This window comes from Aquarana catesbeiana, linkage group LG09 (assembly GCF_042186555.1).
Source record: "Aquarana catesbeiana isolate 2022-GZ linkage group LG09, ASM4218655v1, whole genome shotgun sequence".
Lineage (NCBI taxonomy): Eukaryota > Metazoa > Chordata > Amphibia > Anura > Ranidae > Aquarana > Aquarana catesbeiana.
The window spans coordinates 165211081-165223208 of NC_133332.1; the positions used below are offsets into that span (position 1 = coordinate 165211081).

Genomic DNA, 12128 nt, shown 5'->3' on the forward strand with positions numbered 1-12128 from the left:
CCTAGACCTCTTCTGTAACTCAAAACATGCAACCTGTAGAATTTTTTAAACATCGCCTATGGAGATTTTTAAGGGTAAAAGTTTTTTGCCATTCCACGAGCGGGCATAATTTTGAAGCGTGACATGTTGGGTATCAATTTACTCAGCGTAACAACATCTTTCACAACATAAAAAAAAATTGGCCTAACTTTACTGTTGTCTTATTTTTTTAATTAAAAAAAAATGTGTATTTTTTCCAAAAAAAAGTGCGCTTGTAAGACTGCTGCGCAAATACGGTGCGACAAAAAGTATTGCAATGACCGCCATTTTATTCTCTAGGGTGTTAGATTTTATATTATATATACATACATACATACAATTTGCTTTTTCAGGTCTTGCTTTAATGCAGTAATTCGGATACAATCACTTTTTAAATGCCAAAAAGCGTGAATGTCTGCTAAAAACAATAGTAAAAGTTTAAAAACCGTGCCCATGTGGTTAGCACTTCTACCTGGCAGCACTAAGGTCGTTGGTTCAAATACCAACCACGGCACTACCTGTCCGGAGTTGGCATGTTCTCCTTGTGCATGCATGGGTTTCCTCCCACACGCCAAAAGGCATGCTGGTAGGTTCATTGGCTCACTTTTGTTGCCAGTGGTTTAGACATTAATGGCTGTGTGTTGAGTTATTTTGAGGGGACAGCAAATTTACACTGTTATACAATCTGTACACTCACTACTTTACATTGTAGCAAAGTGTCATTTCTTCAGTGTTGTCACATGGAAAGGTATAATAAGATATTTACAAAAATGTGAGGGGTGTACTCACTTTTGTGAGATACTGCAAGTGCAAATTGCTTTAAATAAAAGTGATTTTAAGAAGTTTGCTGCACTATGGGGATCCCTTGTGCTTTATGAGCCCACTGCAGGAAGGAATCACGGTCTCTTAAAGGACCATGCACCTAAATAAATGTTATTTGTTATTTTGATGTTGTATTAAGAATCTAAATTGTAGATTGGAGAAGAAAATTGAAGTGTAATCTTATCCAAGTGGGATTTACAACAAGCCCTGAGTGGGAAAGGTGATTTTTGACCTGACATTGTACAGGTCAACTATAAAAGGTATGTGCATAGGTGAACGGTGGTGGGCTTCACTGCGCATTTTTTTTTTTTTTTGGATCACCAGAGGTTGAAGATAATAAATAAATTATTTATTTTGACAACTTTATAGGTTTGAAGATTATTGTAGTAGTATTGTATCACAAGTTGGTTGATATGCATTATGTGTTTTAACACAGTTTGGAGGGTTACCATATGCTAATGAGCACATATATACATATAGAGAGATTAGGTAGGCGCAGAAGTGTCACATTTTAGCTATAGAAGTACCTGTAATTAATAAACTAAAAAAACTGTAAATGTTCAAAGTAACTCTGTCAGTAAAATTCAAACTGTAAAAAGAAAGAAAGAAAAAAAAAAGGGTTTCCTGCAAGAAACAAAGAATACTTAGCTCCTGTCCCGCCAAATGCTGCTGAAGAGAAATCCCCACCAGCCGACTCTTTAGAAACCAACACTCCTAGGTGTGTTCTCCTGCTCAGTTGTTCCTCCTGCCAACCCTTAAGCGACTAACTAAGGAGCACAGCAGCAGGCCAGGGGATCAAGAAAGCTGGTAATGGGCTACAGGATTTTACACACCTAGATGCATATTTTCCATAGTATCTGGCAAGTTCACGTGTAAGTTTTCTTTACACTTTTTGGGGGCCAAATTTTGTTACAGTATGCAGAGTGTGATTTCGCAATGACATAAGTGCAATTACAGTACAGCGATCCACAGATCCCGGTGTATGATTCAGTGTCTGTTTCTTACTATTTCAGCTGTATATGGAGTTCAGATGTGATAAGACAAGAAGAGGAGAAGCACCTTGCCAGCAATTTGGAATTTGTAACCTTAGACCCCACGTTTCTACAAAATCTGGAGTCTACTGCCACGATAAATTTCAGATAGAAAGTTTGACTCATTTTAACACAAGACAAATTAAAGGTTAAGTTCACCTTCTGAGCATGGTGAATGTTACATCTGTATTTAAAAGTGTCACATGTGCACCCCCCTTCACTGTGACAGCAAGAGAGGGTTCCCCTCATCGCAGCTGCTGTCACACTTTAAAAACATTGAAGCTGTGTGGGGTTCTGTCATTCATTCACAGAGATCTATGAACTACAAGTCCTGTCTGCCACTGCGTCAGCGTCAGGCGCCTTGTAGTTCTCAATTAATGAAAAGAGCGTTGATCAGCACTCTTGGGCTCCATGCACACTGAAGCTTAAAAAAGCTTTTTCTGGACGCCAGATTGCTGGCAGAAAACTATGATTGAAAAACATGCTTTTAACGGCATTTTGTACTAGAGTTTATGAGCGCTTTTTTAGCGTTAGCGTTTATGGGCATTTTTAATAAATATACACAGAGGACACTCCAAAATCCCACAATGCATTCCAAACTCCCACAATGCATTGAACAAATAGAACGCCAAACGCTAATTAACGCGCGTTTATGAGCATCTATCGGTGTTTGGTGTTTTTTGGCGATGAAAAACGGCACTTTGAACGCAAATTTCTGGAATTCAGAAAAAAGCCCATAAACTCCACTGCTCATTAAAAGCTAAAAAACGTCCATGTGTGCATGGACACATAAGATAACATAGAGTGGAGTTTATGGGCTTTTTTAAAAATGTGCAAACTCCAATAAACTGCAGTTTATGAGCTGCAATGTGCATGGAGCCTTGTAGTTCGCTGACACTCCTTTCAGCTCAGTAACTGGACAGAGAGACGTCGTCAGTGTCTGCAGGAGTCTGACATTCAATCCACTGATCACGGGTGCAAAGCTATGCAGGCTCCAGTGTCAACAAATAAATAAATGCACACATTTTAAACTGCAAAATCATATGCATTTATTTTTTTATTAAAAGGTGAACTTATCCTTCTTTATTAATAAAGAACTGAGGAGTAGATCAGTCCAGCCTTGGAATCAACAGATATCTTTAGGTCACGTGTAAACCAATCAGACACTTCTCATGAGCTTAAGAACATATGTTTCCAATGACAATAGAAAAGTCACTAAAAAGAAAGGGCTTAAAGAGCAGCTCCAGCCTATAAATATGAATCATACCACTAAAAACACAATGAGCCTTCATAAATGCTTTTTATTGCAACACACCTCTACACTAGGGCAGTACCATTGAGGCATTTTTATAATGTAGCAATCTTGATTTGTTTAACAGTGTCCCTCTGAAAGTTTGCACTATGCAAGCCATAACATAAGATCAGTTTACACAACAATGTAACATTTCTTAAACAGGCTGATAAAAATATTTTACACATACCTATTGGTAGTACTATTGTATTTGTTAATAATAATAATAATAATAAACATTTTGAACACTTCAGTAAGTGCATAGACAAGAGAACAATATTCCACAAATCGCTTTACAATCAATCTATTTAAATGTAAATCAATACATACCATATACAAATTTTGCTATATTATTGGGGCACTATTTATTTAAATGTGTGACCTTTTAAGGCCCCTTTCACACTCATGCGACTTGGGACAGCAAAGTTGCATGACAAGTCATTTCCCATGATCTCCAATGATAACCATTCATATATGTGCGACTTCAAGTAGTGCCAACTTCAAAGTAGTCCCTGTACTACTTTGGTCCGACTTTCATGCGCGTTGAGGTCCATAGACCTCAAGTTTACACAGGCATTCCCTGAAATAGTGTCAAAATCACAGCAAAGAAAAAAAATAAATCGCATGACTTTTAAGTCGCGGCAGTGTGAAAGGGGCCTTAAAGCTTAACATTAGGCAAGCAAGCAAATACAATATAAATAGGAAAAACGATTTATGTTAATGTGCTTAGGTTGCGATTCAGGCACCTTTGTCAGACAGCACAGCCAGGTCCTTAATCTCCTCTACTGCAGCACAGCTTGGTCAGGACCACACACCTCATGCTGACGAGACAACAAAGGATCAGCAGAACACCGACGAGTCATCATTCAGCTACTCTGTGCCTGTCGCCTGTCTGTGTTTTCACTTTCAGCATATGTGCATGCGGCAGAAATGGAATGGCTCCTAAAGCTGGCTTACCCTCTCTTCATCTCAGTGGCGGTTCAAACCAATGCGGATTCTATGCGGATCAGATGCGATCCGAAAAGCACAGATTTGCACGTCATGTAAAAAAGCATTATTCCCAATGAAGGCTGTTCACATATATGCGGTGCAAATTTGATCTGGTTCAAAAAAGGGCCATGTGCGAGTTTAGCGTGGTGCGAATTTCAGCTCCATAGACTTCTATGGAACCAGATTGAAATCAGTCCAGTGTTCACATTACTGCAAATAATTTTTTTTTTTTTTTTGCCTAGATTTTATAGAAAAAAAAAATTGCAGATGTGACCACTCCCCTCACAAATTCACACTAAATATGCATTAGAATCACACATGGCAATCAGAAATGTACCGCTTTAAATTTTGCGCTGGATTCACAGCGCATGAGTGTGAACCGACACTCAGTCCTGTTATGAAGGGGATCACAGGGGGTCGCTATCAAGACTTTTTAGGTACATCTGTGGCCTCCATACTTTGGCCTGTGGGCCAGATATGGCCCTTTGCTTGCCTTTATCCTGCCCTTGGGGCACCATTCCTTCTACTGACACGGACATCAAGGCACTATTCCTTCTACTGACACAGAGGATGGGGCATCATTTCTCCCACTGATATAAACCATTGGGCACAAGTCCTCCCACTGACACCAAGGAGAGGGAGCGAGTCCTCCCGCTGACACCAAGGAGAGGGAGCGAGTCCTCCCGCTGACACCAAGGAGAGGGAGCGAGTCCTCCCGCTGACACCAAGGAGAGGGAGCGAGTCCTCCCGCTGACACCAAGGAGAGGGAGCGAGTCCTCCCGCTGACACCAAGGAGAGGGAGCGAGTCCTCCCGCTGACACCAAGGAGAGGGAGCGAGTCCTCCCGCTGACACCAAGGAGAGGGAGCGAGTCCTCCCGCTGACACCAAGGAGAGGGAGCGAGTCCTCCCGCTGACACCAAGGAGAGGGAGCGAGTCCTCCCGCTGACACCAAGGAGAGGGAGCGAGTCCTCCCGCTGACACCAAGGAGAGGGAGCGAGTCCACCCGCTGACACCAAGGAGAGGGAGCGAGTCCACCCGCTGACACCAAGGAGAGGGAGCGAGTCCTCCCGCTGACACCAAGGAGAGGGAGCGAGTCCTCCCGCTGACACCAAGGAGAGGGAGCGAGTCCTCCCGCTGACACCAAGGAGAGGGAGCGAGTCCTCCCGCTGACACCAAAGAGAGGGAGCGAGTCCTCCCGCTGACACCAAGAAGAGGGAGCGAGTCCTCCCGCTGACACCAAGAAGAGGGAGCGAGTCCTCCCGCTGACACCAAAGAGAGGGAGCGAGTCCTCCCGCTGACACCAAAGAGAGGGAGCGAGTCCTCCCGCTGACACCAAAGAGAGGGAGCGAGTCCTCCCGCTGACACCAAAGAGAGGGAGCGAGTCCTCCCGCTGACACCAAGGAGAGGGCGCTAGTCCTCCTTCAGACCACAGGGACTATGTGTTTTTGTTTTACTTCCATTGGCCACCAAGCCTGAGATACTGTCTACTCCAACTGATCCTGGGGCATTTTCTACTCCCACTGGCCATAGTCCAGCCTCCCTAAAGTCTGAAGGACAGTAAAATGGTCCTTTGTTTAGGCACACTAATAGCATTTAAAAAACAATGAAATAATTGACAAAATGAATAAAAGTTATAGTATATATAAATATATAGTTTAGTAATGTATTTAATGCTAGTGCTGTATGACTTAACAACAGCTGCAGCAGCTAGTGTGAAGAGTTGAGCCACTCAACCACTTCCTTCTATCCTCTCCACCATACAAAGACATCATACTGCTATTCTCCCACAACACACTGCTTTCTGTGAATGGTTAGTGGAAATCCTGTCCTTCATCAGCCCCTCCTCCATTCACAGAACGTGATGCATTGTGGAGAGAATAGTAGTACAAGTTGGTCTGTGAATGGCGGAGAGGGCATAAGGGGGAAGACAAGCTTCACAACTCTTCACACGAGCAGCAGCTGCCATTAACCCATACAGCACCAGAAGATAGCTGTTCAGGGCAAAATCTGGCAGTTATGAAGGTGAAATGAATGGAGGATTTTTACAAGAAGCAGCAGCTGCAGGCAATGTGTAATGGTCTGTATCCTAAGAAGTGCTTGGTGCCATATCAAACCCCCCCTCCCCCATAAAAAAAAAAAAAGACCTTTGTTTGTTATATAATATTGTTAATACAAGCAAGCTTTAATTGGAGTGTTCAAATTGCCATAACCCATCACAACCAATAGGAAATTATCTTTCCTGTTCAGATTGCTCTGCACTGGTGAAAAGTAAAAATCCGATTGGTACAAGTTACTGCACCCTAGTTCTCTTTTGCAGTATGTTATTCAATATGCCTTGCATTGTAAAAATACATAGGTGTTGTCTTGTAGCATTTTGGGATATAAACAAAATCATGAAACATGTTCTAAAAATCTCCTGTGGCTACTGTCAGCATGGGCCAGAAAGGGTTGAGGACTGACACATCAGACTGTCCCAGTGGTACAAGGACAGCAATTGTCAGTGCTGAAATCCTTCTTCCCAGCAGGTTAATGACAGAGAGGGGAGTGTGTGTATACTGACAGCCTTACCAATGGAGCAGGGAGCAAGACTTGGACAAAGGGGAATATGCATATGGGGGCCTATTACTAAGCTTCCAAGTCACAAGAGCAGAAGAGCAGGTGTCTTCGCAGGGAGCACAAAAGGGGTAGAGGATAATGTATGCAAAGTGTATTTATGACCCATTCACAGAATCACACAGCAGATGGCAACGATTGCAAGCTCCTTTGTACAGTGAACATCCCTTTGCTCAATATATGTGTTTTATTCAGTACAAAAATGAATAACTAAACAACCGGCAATAGAGCACCTCTGCACAATAGACTGTTTAAATATTTATTAAAGCCAACTATTAATTTCTGGCTGCAATTAGTATAAATCTCATGTCATATATACAGATCCTGCTTATATTATATACACAGCACCACCACTACAGGCACACAGGGGTCTACATAAGCAGATATACACAAATCCTGCTTCCCCATTTACATGATGTGTACATAGACAGGTAAAACAATAAAGCCCATTATTACACTGCTATACAGGCTCAGAAATACATTAGCATCCAGATGATATTTAGTGCTGGTAGAAAAAGGATCTCCTACCTACAACAGCATGTAAACCACTGGGGTCTGTAGATTGGATTCTGCAGGCTGCGCCAGAACTGGGAGAGACCAGAGCAGGCCATTGCTAGCTGAACACAAGACAGCATGGGCTGCAACTGCAGCATGATCTGCTAAGAATAAATGAGAGAGGATTACCTGACACACACCCTGGCATGTTGAATCCACTGTGTTCCTGCCACTGATGAAAGGGAAGCCCCAGATTAGTCCATCAGCAGAACTGCTGCCATCCTTTATCCAGCTCCTGACCTCCACTGCTCACATTAGTGGCTTGGATGCTTCAGCTACCTCCTTGCTGTTCCCTAGCCCATGATGTCACCATCTTTCTCTATCCCTGATTGGCTGTCAGGCGGCTGATAATAATACTACTAATAGCACTAGGAGGGCTGGGATAGGCAAATCTTTTGTTTCGAAGCAGGAAGTGCACAGAAACCTTTCAGAACAGAGGGAGGGAGCTTACAAAAAATGTGATGCTTTCACTAACACCACCACAGCAGGCTGCATTGTGTGTGGCCAGAGGTGCAATTCCATCAGAAGCAAACACACTAATGTCTGCATAAACATAACTATTACATGAACACAGCACATTCCTCTTGTGTCTCTGCAACAGACAGCTACTCAGCAGGATACACTGGATACTCTACAGGGATCTGTAACACACTGCAGAGCTGAGCAAATACAAAATATATCTAGCAAAGTAGATTCCCAGGCTCCGACAATTCAGAACACAAGCGCAACAACCCAGAACAACCAATAAAGATCCAATTTTCTGTAGTCAGATGTATGTATGCTGGCCACTAATTGGTATGGACATTCCAGGGAACTGTCAGAATCTTATATTTAAAGAGATATTACACCCAAAAGTAAACATTTATTATAGTCCAACTTACAATTCTTACATGTGGTGGCTGCATTAGTTTTCTTTTTAGGCTCTCTTTCCTTTGTTTTCATCTGGTGATCCAGCCAGTAAGTCTGCTGCTCTCCTGTAAACGTAGCAGTTAGAAGAATGAAACAAATCATTTGCCACTGGTAGAGGGGTGCTTATAATGATCAGGTTCTATGTATTTACATAAAACCTTTATCCCAAAAGAAAGACAAACTGTTGATGCAACTGCTCGTTTGACTGCAGTGTGTGAACTGGGGTTTGGCTTCAATTTGTAAGTCAATGTAAATCTTCTAGCACATCTAACACTCCCCCTCCCCCAGATTGACAATGCTTCTGCTGTCCAAAGGTGTCCCTGTGCTCCTTTCGTGTACAAATGGACACAGGGAGCTGTGACTCAGCTCAGGTGCCACCATAGCAAGCTGCTTGCTGTGGGGGCACTGAACAGGATGGAGGGGCCAGGAGCACAGAAGAGGGGTCCGAGTAGAGGAGGATCGGGGCTGCTCTGTGCAAATCTGCTGCAACAGAGCAGGTAAGTATAACATGTTTGTTATTTGTATAGGAAAAAAACAAGACTTTACAATCACTTTAACGCTGGCAGCTCTCGCTCCCACCCTCCATCCAATACTGGCACACCTCTCCCTCTCCTGCACAGTGTTCACCAGTGTAAGGTAGGAGACAACTACCTACACTGTGTGTGTATGTGTGTGTGTGGCAGGGGGCAGAGGAAACTATTGGGGGGGGGCACAGGACACTACAGGGAGGGGTGATGTGAAGGGGGGCAGAGGGCATGGGAAACGGCTATGGGCGGGCACAGGATACTATAGTGGGGGGAATGTGATGTGAAGGGGACAGAGGGGAAGATACTACAGTTGGGGGGTGATGAGGTAAAGTGAGGGGGGCAGGACACCGCTTTGGGAGGGCACAGGACTGTGTTATGTAGTGGGGCAGAGGACACTGCTATGGGGGCACAGGACACTACAGTGGGAGCGGGGGGGGGGGGGGGAGTTGTGAAGGGGCCAGGACACTGGTATGTGGAGGAAGGAGACACGTCTGATCTAGGAGTATATGCACTCTAATACAGGAGATGTGATGCTGGTCAGATCATGAGGTGTAAACAGAGTAGGAAAAAAAAAAAAAAAAGAAAAAAACTTATTCAGCCACCGCATTTAAGGATTGGCAAGCTGCTATATATAAAATTTTTGGTTTTGGGTTTAATACTGCTTTAAAACTTTGCTTCTGCATTTTCATGCAGGTTTTTTTTTTTGCGTGTATTTGATGCACAATTTGCTTGTGCTGCCATTGAAGTCCATGGAACGCTGATGCACAAAAGAAAAAGCACCTACAGCATGTTTCCTTGTGCACAGAAACACAGAGCAGTTGTGAACTGGCCCCATATAAAATAATGGAAATCCACTTGTTGAGCATTAAACATGTCAGACAACACATGTTAAATCTCACAGGTGTGAACAGGGGCTAAGGAGACCCCTTCATGAATGCAGCAGGTAAAATCACAGAAAAAAAAAACAAGTATCTTAAATGCTTACCTAAGGTGTTGTTTCTTTCCATAAATTATATTTTATCCACCTGCAATGGGCAATTAAACTTGATAGAAAATGTGACTAGTAAATTTCCTTAGTACAGTCCCTTCCTTGCACATCATAGACCTGTCTGTGCTGGGACAGCTTCTCCACTCCTCCCATCACCTCCCTGCATAACCTTGTATGTAGCTGCTGAGAGAGAATCAAAAGGGAATATATCATTTGAATATATAATTAAGTGTCATTTGAATGTCAGCTCTGAGGCTGATGGGGCTGGTGTCATCACCACTATAGCAATGCACAGAAGCAGTCTCAGGGCTGTAGGATGTCTACACAAGGGAGCATTTTACAGGTAAATAACATACAAAAATAGGTTAAATTCACACATAATCCTCTGGGAAAACTGTTTTTGAAAAAAAAATGACAGAGTCTCTTTAAACTGAAAATTTTCCAATCTAAGGCTAACCGTACACATTAAACTCTTCTTTAGATCCTCTAACAACTATGTAGAGCTTGTCTGATTGGATATAAACTGAATGGACCGTTATGTGGCTGTGTAATCTTTAAAACACGTTGCTGTTTGTGGTTGGAGTTGACCTCCGTTGAGAGATTATCATTTGTTTAGAAGTCTGTTGTTCAGGTGCTGGTCCCCAAAAAGTCTACCCAAGACTGGCAGAAAATACACTACAGACTGATCTAGAGAGAAGCTCGAGCAGCAGTTCCCCAGAAACAGGAAAAGGTACTCAGAGCGAGGCTTGGAGCACAAGAGTGGTGTGGTGCTTCAGCAGGGATGAGCTTAGGGGTGTTCGGATCCTAGTGTGAACCACCTGAGCTAACCGGCCAGAAAGCGGTCACAGCACACCACCAATCATAAGCAACAAAAGCATTCCCTGTCCCACAGCCATATGTATACATATACATTTTTTGACTTTTATCAAATTTATTTTATTAAAATGTTTTTGGAGTAAAAATCTATCTAAAGATAGTTTTCTATTTAAGATACATTGATAATTTAGTTTATTCAGCATGAAATGGAGCTTAGTTATGTAACATGAGGCTGTATATTCTGCGATATTTACATTCAATGAATCCAAGCTCTGCAAGCTGAGATTACATGCACTGCATTGATGCATTCACACAATTTCACAGTAACCATGAGATAAAATGAAGTTCAGGAATATTCCTTTATCCCATTGTTTTGCAAATCTATGTACACTACAAACTGTATAATTGAATTGGTTCAGATATTGCCGTTTTGCTAACCTGACAGCTTCCTATTCTAAATAGGAAACCTTCATTTTGTAAATTTTAATTTGTAAATATTAAAAGGCCTGAGGTTTTTAGGCTGGGCTTCTCCTAAGGGTCACAGGAGTGCAATTCATTTTGCACTCCTGTGACCCGTTTTCAGCAGAGAGCGTTCTGAAGTCTGTTCTCCGCTGACGTCACTGACATCAGTCGAGGCAGCGCGTCATCCTGACTTAGGAAGTCTGGATCCGCCAGCTGCCTGGACTGATGGCAGTCTCAGCCTTTCAGCGAGCCACTGAGATGGCCGCTCCCCGCCCCTGCACAGCTCAGCGCTCCAATGAGCATGGAGGAGCAGAGCATGACTGACAGTCAGCAGCTCTCTGCACGGGGAGGTGACAGAACAGAGCCATTGGCAGTGTTCGGTAGTTCGGTTCTTAGTACAGAGGCAGCGGTGGACAGATGCAGCATCGGTAAGTAATAATCTGCAAAAAAAAAAAAAAAACATACTTCTCTTTTAAAGATTCTAACTACCAGCAACTACCAGTCCTTCCATTTAAAAAGCACCTGTCATTTCAGATCCATCATGGCAGTGCTTGTTAGCGGGCATCCACTTACCTCCTGCCATTAAAGGGAATGGGACTGCCGGCGAGTCAACAGCGGGTCAGAGGAGGAGAGATGACAGCTACTTTTTAAAAATTATGATTTAAATCAAGTTCAATTAAATCAGGCCTTTTTACTAGTGATTTAAATCAAAATCCACTCTGATTGGAGGCGACAACTTTCTGGAGCGATAGTTCAGGCAGCTCATCCCTACTCTACAGGTGATACACAATGGAGAGGACTTGCTACAGTGCATGGAACGAAACTGGTATTTTTTACAACTGACTACACAGCAGTAGAGCTGCAAGATTCTGGCTAAAATGAGAATCACAATTTTTTTGCTTGAAAAAAGGAATAATTCTCTCACGATTCTCGCGGCGTAACATCATCTTTCACAATATACAAAAAAAATTGGGCTAACTTTACTGTTTATTTATTTTTTGAAGTGTATTTTTTCCAAAAAATTGCATTTAAAAGACTGTGCAAATACAGTGTGACATAAAATATTGCAACAATCGCCATTTTATTCCCTAGGGTCTCAATAAAAA

At 42.7% G+C, this 12128-nt stretch overlaps 1 protein-coding gene across 5 annotated transcripts in view; it reads right to left on the reverse strand.

Moving 5' to 3' along the window:
- The window catches only part of PAK3 (p21 (RAC1) activated kinase 3), a 357376-nt gene that overhangs the window by 174415 nt on the left and 170833 nt on the right, over positions 1-12128 (reverse strand). The window contains exon 1 of one of the 5 annotated variants that reach the window (XM_073599357.1): positions 7461-7694. The exons of 2 other annotated variants lie outside the window; for them this stretch is intronic. The gene's annotated coding sequence lies outside the window, so the exon portion shown is untranslated. Of the gene's footprint in view, positions 1-7449; positions 7695-12128 lie in introns of those variants that run through there. 2 more of the 5 variants (XM_073599356.1, XM_073599360.1) reach the window with 2 other exon arrangements.